The sequence below is a fragment of the Podarcis tiliguerta genome (assembly GCF_965153285.1).
Source record: "Podarcis tiliguerta genome assembly, chromosome: 4".
Taxonomy (NCBI): Eukaryota; Metazoa; Chordata; class Lepidosauria; order Squamata; family Lacertidae; genus Podarcis; species Podarcis tiliguerta.
The window spans coordinates 16037512-16048291 of record NC_139537.1 but is presented as its reverse complement, the minus strand read 5'-3'; the positions used below and the strand labels follow the sequence as shown (position 1 = coordinate 16048291).

The 10780-nt window shown below is 48.8% G+C and overlaps 1 protein-coding gene across 2 annotated transcripts in view; it reads left to right on the top strand.

Moving 5' to 3' along the window:
• The first annotated feature begins 5753 nt into the window (after positions 1 to 5753).
• SMCO4 (single-pass membrane protein with coiled-coil domains 4) overlaps positions 5754 to 10780 on the top strand; it is a 50210-nt gene continuing 45183 nt past the window's right edge. The window contains exon 1 of one of the 2 annotated variants that reach the window (XM_083436956.1): positions 5754 to 5848. The gene's annotated coding sequence lies outside the window, so the exon portion shown is untranslated. Of the gene's footprint in view, positions 6007 to 10780 lie in introns of both variants that reach the window. The other variant, XM_083436957.1, reaches the window with a different exon arrangement.

Genomic DNA, 10780 nt, shown 5'->3' with positions numbered 1-10780 from the left:
CTAAAGGCAGCTGGCCATCCAAGCTCTGTTTAAAAAACCTCTAATGAAGGGGCATAGGGACGCGGGTGGCGCTGTTGGTTAAACCACAGAGCCTAGGGCTTGCCGATCAGAAGGTTGGCGGTTCGAATCCCTGCGACGGGGTGAGCTCCCGTTGCTCGGTCCCTGCTCCTGCCAACCTAGCAGTCTGAAAGCATGCCAGTGCAAGTAGATAAATAGGTACCGCTCCGACGGGAAGGTAAACGGTGTTTCTGTGCACTGCTCTGGTTCACCAGAAGCGGCTTAGTCATGCTGGCCACATGACCCGGAAGCTGTACGCCAGCTCCCTCGGCCAATAAAGCGAGATGAGCGCCGCACCCCAGAGTCAGGGGTCCCTTTACCTTTAATGAAGGGGCAAGTCTCAATGGTTTTAAGTTGCATGATACTGCTTTAAATGTATATTTATGTATACAGTATAAATGTATACAGTCATACCTCATGTTATGTCCGCTTCATGTTACGTTCTTTCAGGTTGAGCCCCGCGGCGACCTGGAAGTACTGGAAAGGGTTACTTCCGGGTTTCGTTGCTCGCGCATGCGCAGAAGCGCAAAATGACGTCACGCAAATTGCAACATGCACATGCACAGACGCGCCGCTGCAGGTTGCGCTCTTTTCATGTTGCGAATGGGCCTCCGGAATGGATCCCGTTCGCAACCAGAGGTACCACTGTATTATTATTATTATTAATTGAATTTATATATCGCCCTATACCTGGAGGTCTCAGGGCGGTTCACAGAACAAAAGTGCAGATGGGACTCAAAGTGGGCATTGCAAAACAAAATGCACATTTTTAAGAGAGATGGTAGGCTTCTGATGGCAGTGCGCCTTTGGGGGTGAAGTCGAACCGCTGCGCTAGCAGCACCAAAGTGACCTCCCCAGGATGCAAGCCAGGGCAGTGTTCATGGAGGTCCTGGGCTGCCCAGACAACGAGACGCCCCTCTCGAGCTGGCTGGCGTGGTCCAAAGCAGAGCCATGCATTTGGCATGAGTAGCCGGAAGGAGGCATACAAGACGCCATCCCACTGTCTTAGGGACTCCACTGTGGATTTCTTTACCCTTTAGTCTTTTCTTTTCCTGAAGGTATCCACAAGGGAGAAAAGGTATGGCTCAGAGTTTTCCTTCTCCTAGATGGGCTACCTTCCCAGGTTGATGAACCCCATCTGCCCCTCTTTTCCTTCTACAGTATTTGCAGAAATAATCATAATAATCATAATAATAATTTATTATTTGTATCCCGCCCCTCTGGCTGGGTTTCCCTAGCCACTCTGGGTGGCTTCCAACAAAGATTAAAAATACATTAAAATGTCACACATTAAAAACTTCCCTGAAGTTGTTTATTTCCTTGACATCTGATGGGTGGGCATTCCACAGGGCAGGTGCCACTACCGAGAAGGCCCTCTGTCTGGTTCCCTGTAACTTGGCTTCTCGCAGTGAGGGAACCGCCAGAAGGCCCTCGGAGCTGGACCTCAGTGTCCGGGGTAAACAATGGGGGTGGAGACACAGTCATGGTTCCTCCAAAGCATTCTGGGAGTCGTCGTTTGTGAAGGGTTCTGAGAGTTGTTAGGAGACCATCTCTCTTCTTTGGCTATCACTCGTAGCCGAGTAAGATTGTCTTCCATGAACACGGTCTTAACGGTGTGTCCGTAAGTGACTGTGGAGGCCAATTCTGGATCTGCACGTCCTTCCACAGTGGGGACAGACGTTTTCCGGGCAGAGATCTACAATGACCTGAGTTCCCTGAGAAGAGGGATGACTGTTAATTTGCTCTGAACATTGTCTGAAACAGACAAAGCAGCAAAGTGAGGAAGGGAGTGCACAAACCCACATCTTGTTCCTGAACCTTGTTGCCAGGTTCTTCTAAGGACACCAGACCAGTGGCTTGGCGTGGGGGGTGCAGGGGGGCCCGGCCGCATCTGGGGGTTAGGGTTAGGGGGCGCAAATCCACGGGTTAAGGGGCGCAAATTACTTGCCTTGCCCCGGGTGCTGACAACCCACGCTATGCCACTGCACCAGACACCAGACTGAACTGCATTCTTGTGCTTTACCCAGGAAGATCTTCAGTGGCGACACAGCACTCTTAGAGATGCAGCTGCAAAGAAGGTGGAGAAAATCCATCAGGCACTGTCTAGAGAAGCATTACTTGCGGACCTCGTGGGATAACTCTGTGGCCCCCTGAGGGCTCCGTGGCTCGCAGGCTGGGAGTCAATACTCCACAACACCAAATAATGCAAGCAACTCAGCAGGCATCCCAGAGAAGCCAGGAGAATTAAGTCTTTAATAGTCTATTTATTGCATCTAGGCAGAGACGGGGAAAATCTAAGTTGACCCCGTGGAGAATGTTCTCTTATTAAAGGCCAGACGCGGCTCTGTTTATGTTTCATAATTGAAGATTGCCCTAGTGTCGCACAGACGTGTTGACACAAAATCTATGCAATCTTCACCTGAATGTTCAATCCGCCACGATAAGAGCGAAAAGTCGTCATAACAGCCCAAGTAAGAGATCTTTTTTCTCTTTCTCTTTCCTGGGCGGCTTCAGCTGCAGTTAAAAGAACTGCCACCCATTTTAAGAACACAGGAAGCTATCTCATACAGAGTCAGAGCACTGGTCAGTCTAACTCAGTCCTGTTGCGTTGTCACATGCATAAAAACATTGGCCATTTTCTCCAGAATGACCACCCCTAATCTCACTATGAGAAGAACTAGCAGCTTTCAAAAAGAAACCAGCCTGTAAATTGTAGGCCTGCTTCCTTGAGAGAGAGGCACAATAAATGTTATAGGACTTGATTTTGAATAGAGATATATATAAGGGACGCGGGTGGCGCTGTGGGCTAAACCACAGAGCCTAGGGCTGCCGATCAGAAGGTCGGTGGTATGGGGTTTAAGATAACATTATCAATTGAAAATTTCAATCCCCTCCCCCGGCAAGTAGTATTTTTTATTTTATTTTATTTTTTTAGAAAATCTTTATTAATTTTCACATACATAACATATAATACAAAAGACTATACAAATGAATAAAAACAATAAAGTCAAAAAACAATCATAAACAAATACAATATATTACACTTACATAACAAATTAAAATATGTAACTTCCAATAATTCTCATTATACTACTTATGTTATCTGTATTCCTTGCATGGATTCATATTATTTTATTTTGTATATAGATATATAATCCACTATTACATTTTGAATAGTTCTTGGTTATCAGTATCACTTTATTTCTGCAAGTATCTTATTGTTCGTACAGTACATTTTCAAGCATTCTTTATATATTTCCCATTCCCTAAATACCTTTTGGTTTGACATTCCTCTAAGTTTTTGCCACTCTGTGATCGTCGGTAAGGTTTCATTTTTCCAATTTCTTGCCACTATTATCCTGGCTGCTGTAACTGCGTACATAAACAATGGTCTTATATAATTTGTTTATTTCCATTGGTAGTATTCCTAATAGAAAAATTTCTGGGTTTTTTTTTAGAAGATTTGAATGTAGATTTGAATAGTTTTGAATGTATGATTTGAATGTAGATTTGAATAGTTTTTTAAATTCACTATAAATGTTGTTCCAAGTAGTATTAATAGACCCAAAACCTTCCCCCAAAATTTCGTAAGTGTCAGACATACAGCAAACTCCAGACAGACTCTTAATCTCAGGGATGTGTGTTCAAGTCCTGCGTTGGGCAATAAGCATTGCAGGGAGTTGGACCAGATGGTCCCTTCCAACTCTATAATTCTATGATTGCGTAAACATATGCTTCAAAGAGGCATTATTTGTGCTAATGCCTTAAGAGGGGCACCAGAGGCCAGCCCTTAATGGGCACTCAGTTATGTGATGTGAGCCAGTGTTGTGTGTTAAGAGTGTGTGACTAGGGCCTGAGAAACCCAGGTTCACATCTGGCCCTAACTTGGGTGACCACTCGCAGTCTCCCAGGGTGGCCTACCTCACAGGATTGCTGTGAGGATAAAATGGGGAGGAGTACAGTGAAAAGCAGAAACATCACCTTGCCAACAAAGGTCCGTATAGTTAAAGCTATGGTTTTCCCAGTAGTTATGTATGGAAGTGAGAGCTGGACCATAAAGAAGGCTGATCGCTGAAGAACTGATGCTTTTGAATTATGGTGCTGGAGGAGACTCTTGAGAGTCCCATGGACTGCAAGAAGATCAAACCTCTCCATTCTGAAGGAAATCAGCCCTGAGTGCTCACTGGAAAGACAGATCCTGAAGCTGAGGCTCCAATACTTTGGCCACCTCATGAGAAGAGAAGACTCCCTGGAAAAGACCCTGATGTTGGGAAAGATGGAGGGCACAAGGAGAAGGAGACGACAGAGGATGAGATGGTTGGACAGGGTTCTTGAAGCTACCAGCATGAGTTTGACCAAACTGCGGGAGGCAGTGGAAGACAGGAGTGCCTGGCGTGCTCTGGTCCATGGGGTCACAAAGAGTCGGAAACGGCTAAACGACTAAACAACAACAACAGTGGTACCTCGGGTTACAGATGCTTCAGGTTACAGACGCTTCAGGTTACAGACTCCACTAACCCAGAAATAGTACCTCGGGTTAAGAACTTTGCTTCAGGATGAGAACAGAAATCGGGCTCCGGTGGCGCGGCGGCAGCGGGAGGCCCCATTAGCTAAAGTGGTACCTCAGGTTAAGAACAGTTTCAGGTTAAGAATGGATCTCCAGAATGAATTAAGTTCTTAACCTGAGGTACCACTGTAGAAGCATGCCCATCACCTTGACTTTGGGGAAGAATGCTGGGATGTAAATAAAATAAATATGAGGTACCAGCAAGAGAGAATACTTAAAGGGGACTTCTCTTCCCAGGAAGGTCTAACAAGCTCCCATTCTTCCCAGTTTTTGATTCATGTTGCACCTACTGGACACACCGCTAAGACGGTGTTCATGGAAGACAATCTTACTTGGCTATGAGCCTTCGGCAAAGAAGATGAAGAAGATTGTTTTATTACCGTGAGCATTTTATAAGCAATTTCTGTGGTTTTAACAGGCTTCCCCACCCCCTTGGCTGGTTTTTACTGCAGCTGTGGGTGGCTCTCCCCCCGCAAAAAAACCCTCGCTATATTTTTAAATATGTTTATTACTAGTATATTTTTATTTGGATGTGCCATGCTGCTTTGATTGCTTGGGCAAAACGCGGGATATAAATAATTCGAAAGGAACAGAAGTATTTTTAGATCCCGCGTTTGATTTCCTCTGCTCACAGGTTCCTTTTTGAAGTTGGTTCTGTGTTCAAATGTGCGGGGTGGACTTCAAAAAACAAATAAATCTATTCCTCCGCTTTAACATTTCACGCGAAATGTCTTAATAAAGACCAGTGGGTGAGAGGAGACCAGAGACGGGTCAGGAATCTAAAAAAATCAAATCAAATCCCTGCGTGTTTTTTCTTCTTCATTATCACACCCCTCTGCCTAACACACCGCGATCGATCGCCTGCAAGTTTAAATCTTGGTGGGGAGCGCAAACGCGCTTTCCGCCGGAGGCTTTCCAGTAAAAGAGACTTGGCGATCGTGCGCTTGGAGCAACAAGGAAACCAGGAGGAGGCGAAGCTTGCCAGACCAGAGCAGGCGGCCGCTCAACGCAGCGCTGGACTCGCTTGGGCAGAGGGCGCAGGCGACGCTCGCTCGGCAGAGGGCGTCCCGCTTGCGGCTTCGAGCGGAGCCGGGAGGAGCCTCGTGCGTTGGGCGCCTGGGCCGGGGAGGAGCTGCGCCACCGCCGCCGCCGCCGCTTGTGCCACGTCCATCGGGCTGAGCCGAGCCGGGAAGCGGCTGGAGCGCCCGCACGTGCGCGCCGGTGGTGAGTCCAGGCGGGGCGGCCAAGTTGCAGGAGCGCGGCGATCTCCGTTCTTCTCTCCTCCTCCAAAAATTTTAAAACGAGCCAAAGACCCGACACCCGGAGCCCCGATCGCTGCCTGCCCGGGACTTTCTTTCCCAGCTGTAGATTCCGCAGTCGGCGTAAGTCGTGGGAGGGGAGCGCGTGTGCATGCCGGTTACTCACGAGTAGGAGCCGCGCAGAGCCCAGCAGCGCACTTTGCGCCCTGCGTAAAAACAACCCGATTGCAAGCCTCCCCAAAGCCTTTGCGCCAAAGGAGGTCCCAAGTCCGGGCCCCGGGAGGAGGGTGGAAAGTGCCGCCTGGGTTTGTAGCCCGAGACTACGTGGCGCGCTTTACTCGAGAGTAGAAGGTCGTCTGAACTCGTGCATAGGGCGCGCGCGCGGGATTTCACCCCGGTGTTTACTCGGCGGGGAGTTCCGCGGTGCCGGCGAAGAGGGGGGAGCCTTCCAAGAAAAGCGTGCGTTAGGTAGGATTGAAGCTCCTTTTTTTAGAGGGGGAGCCTAGGGGGCGCAGGAAAAGTGGCGCGAGGTTTCAAAACGCGTGGAAATCGGGGAGGGGGGCAGAGAAAGAGTTGAGTGTGTTTGGGCGAGATGAGGCCTCTTTCGGGTTGCAAGGAAGGAGAGAGGCGGGAGTCCCGTTGAAAACTTTGCAAAGCAAAGGGAAGAGGCGTGTTTAAAGCTGGGAGGAGGGGAGGAGAGGGTTAAAAGGGGGTCGCGGATCAAGTTGCTGCCCTGATCGCGACCCGGAGACTAGTCCTTCCCTCCACCCCCCCTTTAAGTCAGTTTCCAGACGCGCAGCTGCTCGGCTTTGTAAGCGCCCTAGTAAGCGGATCGCCAAGAGACGAGTTGCTGTGTGGATCGAAATGGGGAGTCGTGCAGGCTGCAACTTCCTGCGCAACTTGGCCAGGACTTCCCCAGCCCCGATTGGGGAAGAGAGGAAGAACCGTACACGTAACGCCGCTTTGCTGCTGATCAAACGAGGAGCCGTCCCTCTCCCCGCCAGCGTGTTTTGGACTAGACGCTGTTGCATGTCTGGGGCGATTTTCCCGGTCCCTTTTAAAGTAGGACTTGGCTGTGTTTTGGGGGAGCGGAGATCAGGACTGCACCTTGCTTGGGCAGGGGCGTCTCATGGCTGTTTTCCTCGGAAGTAAACCCAGCTATGTTCAGCGACATATGTTACGCCTAGTCGCGTTGCAATCCTAAATACCTTTTAAGATTTAGTGCAGTTTTGGGAAGCAGAACTTGAAACAAGAGAGGTGATGAATATAGCAGCGCTGCGTGAGACTCTGGGAGCTGTAGTTCTTTTAAAATTAAATTAAGCCTGGCCCTAAGAAATATGAGTAAAGGGGAAGAAGTCGCAGCGTAACAGCCCAACAAGTTGAGGTTAGTGGGACACCAAAGACAGCTTTATCATTTTCGCTCCAGTAGCTGTGAAACTGGCAACTGCTTTTGATCTTTGGACACAGTGACATTCCTCGGGCACGCATTTCTTGGGTTAATATTATGCTCAAGGTGTATGATTTTATTTATTGCATTTATATCCTGCCCTTTCTTCCGAGGAGGTCAAGGCAATGCACATGGTTCCTACCATTTTATCCAAACAACAGTCCTGTGAGGTAGGCTACACTGGGAAAGAGCGACTGGTCTGAACTCTCACAGTGAACTTTGTGGTTTAGGATGCGATCCTATAGCAAACTCCACACCGGGATGAGTGGGTTTGGGGTTGAGCCAGGAAGTTCCTGGAATAGCTGGGCTTTATCTTCCCCAATCCCAGCTCAGCTTAAGCTAGCTCTGAAAAAAGGGGGTGTTCGGGGATGTGAGGTGGTGGCAGGAACAGAGAACAGTGAGGGAACCGCCAGAAGGCCCTCGGAGCTGGACCTAAGAGTCCGGGGTAAACAATGGGGGTGGAGACACAGTCATGGTTCCTCCAAAGCATTCTGGGAGTCGTAGTTTGTGAAGGGTTCTGAGAGGGATCTTAGGCAGGATCCCAAGCCACTTCCCCTTGGTCACATGACCTGGCAACCCCGGCTACCTTTGAAGGTGACTCAGAAACTACAAGTAATCCAGAATACGGCTGCCAGACTGGTGACTGGGCGTGGCTGCTGGGACCATATAATGCCAGTCCTGAAAGACCTATGCTGCCTGCCAGTACGTTTCTGAGCACAATTCAAAGCCTTTAAAGCCCTAAATGGCCTTAGTCCAGTATACCTGAGGGAGCGTTGCAACCCCCATTGTTCAGCCCAGACACTGAGGTCCAGCTCCGAAGGCCTTCTGGCGGTTCCCTCACTGTGAGAAGTGAGGTTACAGGGAATGAGGCAGAGGGCCTTCTTGGTCGTGGCGCCCGCCCTGTGGAATGCCCTACCATCAGATGTCAAGGAAATAAACAACTATCTGACTTTTAGAAGACATCTGGAGGCAGTCCTATTTAGGGAAGTTTTTAATGTTTGATGTTTAGTTGTGTTTTTATATTATGATGGAAGCCCCCAGAGTGGCTGGGGCAACTCAGTCAGATGTAGTAGTAGTAGTAATAATATAATAATAATAATTTTAAGCCGGCAAAAAGGGCAGTGTCACTCAAACACTATTTTAAAGGCTTGTTTTGCCTCTGCCAGGCTCTGCCACCCTAAAGCAACCCCGCTGCTGAACGGAGTTTGGATCTGCCAGCTTAACTTTCACCAACTTGATTTACATCAACTTATTGTGCGAAAGGTATTGTTCCTGTGGTGTGGATTTGAATTCGGGCATTGCCACCCTTTTTCGGCCCATGGGCACATTTGCACACCAGAGAATCTGTTGTGGATGCACCCCACTTCTCTCTCACACCTGGACAGGTGCTGCAACCTGTTCTATTGCCTATACAGTAATGTAATGCTTCTTTTAAAACTTCCCTGGTCAACTGGGGGGGGGGGTAGGTAACAGGAGGGCATTAGGGATGGCCTCAGTGGGCACATAGGTGCTATGTTGGCAATAGTAATAGTAGTAGTAGTAGTAATAATAATAATAATTTATTTGTACCTTGCCCATCTGGCTGGGTTTCCCCAGCCACTCTGGGCGGCTTCCAACAAAGATTAAAAATACATTAAAATGTCACACATTAAACACTTCCCTGGACAGGGCTGCCTTCATATGTCTTCTAAATGTCAGGTAGTTGTTTATCTCTATGACATCTGATGGGAGGGTGTTCCACAGGGTGGGTGCCTATACCGAGAAGGCCCTCTGCCTGGTTCCCTGTAAAGGTCAACACCAACACTTTGAACTGTGCTCGGAAATGTACTGGGAGCCAGTGTAGAGAAGGCAACCCCTTCTCTGAGCATTGCCCCATTCTGGTTTGAAAGAAGGGAGCCTGCAGCAGGAAAAGAGAAGGGAATTTGTGCGTTCCCATTGACCTAAGAGTTATTTTTAACGTGCCGCTTGTGTTTTTGTACCAACGTTATGTTTTTCAGTTGGGGAACCTGTATTGCATTGTGCTGGGAACTGGTTTCGTTTGGGGAGGTGGCAGCAGGCCCCCCCATCCCTCTTCGCACAGCCATGATGGAAGTTCCACCTGCCTCCTCTCCCTATAGGCAGGTGTGAGGAACCTTTGGCCTTCCAGGTGCTGCTGAACTAATAATAATAATAATAATTTTTATTTATACCCAGCCAAGGCCGGGCTCAGAGCGGCTTACAAGCAATAATAAAAGCAAGATGAATGATTACAACTTAAAAACAAAAGTAAAATACAACATTAAAATAATGGAACATTAAAATATTAAAATGTAGCCTCATTGCAGGAGGAGAAGGAAAAGAAAAAAGAGAGGGAGGGAGGGAATCAAATTGGCTCCAAGCCAAAGGCCAGGCGGAACAACTCTGTCTTACAGGCCCTGCGGAAAGAAATCAAATCCTGCAGGTCCCTGGTCTCATGAGGCAGAGCGTTCCACCAGGCTGGATCCAGAGTTGAAAAGGCCCTGGCTCTGATTGAAGCCAATCTAACTTCCTTAGGGCCTGGGACCACTAGGGTGTTGTTATTTATGGACCTTGAGGCTCTCCGTGGGGCATACCAAGAGAGGCGGTCCCGTAGGTACGAGGGTCCTAGGCCGTGAAGGGCTTTAAAGGTCAAAAGCAGCACCTTAAATGTGACCCTGTACTCCACCGGGAGCCAGTGCAGCTTGAAAAGCACTGGGTGAATATGCTCCCATGGCAGAGACCCCGTGAGGAGCCTCGCTGCAGCATTCTGTACCCGCTGGAGTTTCTGGGACAGCTTCAAGGGCAGCCCTGTGTAGAGCGAATTACAGTAGTCAAGCCTGGAGATGACCGTCGCATGGATCACTGTGGCCAGGTCGGGGCGGGAAAGGTAAGGGACCAACTGCTTGATGCGGCGAAGGTGGAAAAATGTCGCCTTGGCTGTTGCTGCAACTTGCGCCTCCATGGAAAGGGAGGCGTCAAGGATTACACCCAAACTCCTAACGGAAGGCAATGTCACTAATTGGGCCCCCGCAAGAGAAGGGAGTTGGTCCCTCATCCCCATGCCATCCCGACCTAGCCATAGGACCTCTGTCTTCAAAGGATTTAATTTCAACTACAACTCCCATCAGCCTCAGCTAAGCATGACCAAGCAAACAGTCAGGGATGAAGGGCATCCCACTTCCTTTTTCAACCGTGCTTTTCATTAAAGCATCCAATAAAACAAATGCAAGCTTCAAGGGGCAAAAATTCAGCATCTGGAAGGCCGAAAGTTCCCCATCCTTTGCCGAAAGTGTGGTGGGACATTGCTTCTGCAGGTCCCTGTTTTTCAGGCTATGTGTGAGAGAGGCATGGGAGGCAGGCAAAGAGAATGTAAACCTGGCACTGGATACTTTATAAAGCTTTAAGTACAGGCAGGGCTCTGAGCTGCCAGCAGGAAGGAAGCTGAGGAGCAGG